This window comes from Mizuhopecten yessoensis, unplaced genomic scaffold, assembly GCF_002113885.1.
Source record: "Mizuhopecten yessoensis strain PY_sf001 unplaced genomic scaffold, ASM211388v2 scaffold221, whole genome shotgun sequence".
Classification (NCBI taxonomy): domain Eukaryota; kingdom Metazoa; phylum Mollusca; class Bivalvia; order Pectinida; family Pectinidae; genus Mizuhopecten; species Mizuhopecten yessoensis.
In genome coordinates, this window is record NW_018403438.1 from 39933 (window position 1) to 40202 (window position 270).

Here is a 270-nt window from a genome sequence, read left to right on the forward strand (position 1 = left end):
TTATTAACCAATAACAGCAAGGCCTATTACACGTGAATGTTTTCCTATCAGAAAGTGTTCATGTCTTCCCGCCATGCTGCTAGACTAATTGGATACCTATCAGAAAGTGTTCATGTCTTCCCGCCAAACATAACTGGTTCTAGTTTATGTATGTGTGTTTGACTGCTAGCTTGTATTATGTTGTATGGGTTCTAGGTTCTAGTTTATGTATGTGTGTTTGACTGCTAGCTTGTGTTATGTTGTATGGGTGCTAGGTTCTAGTTTATGAAT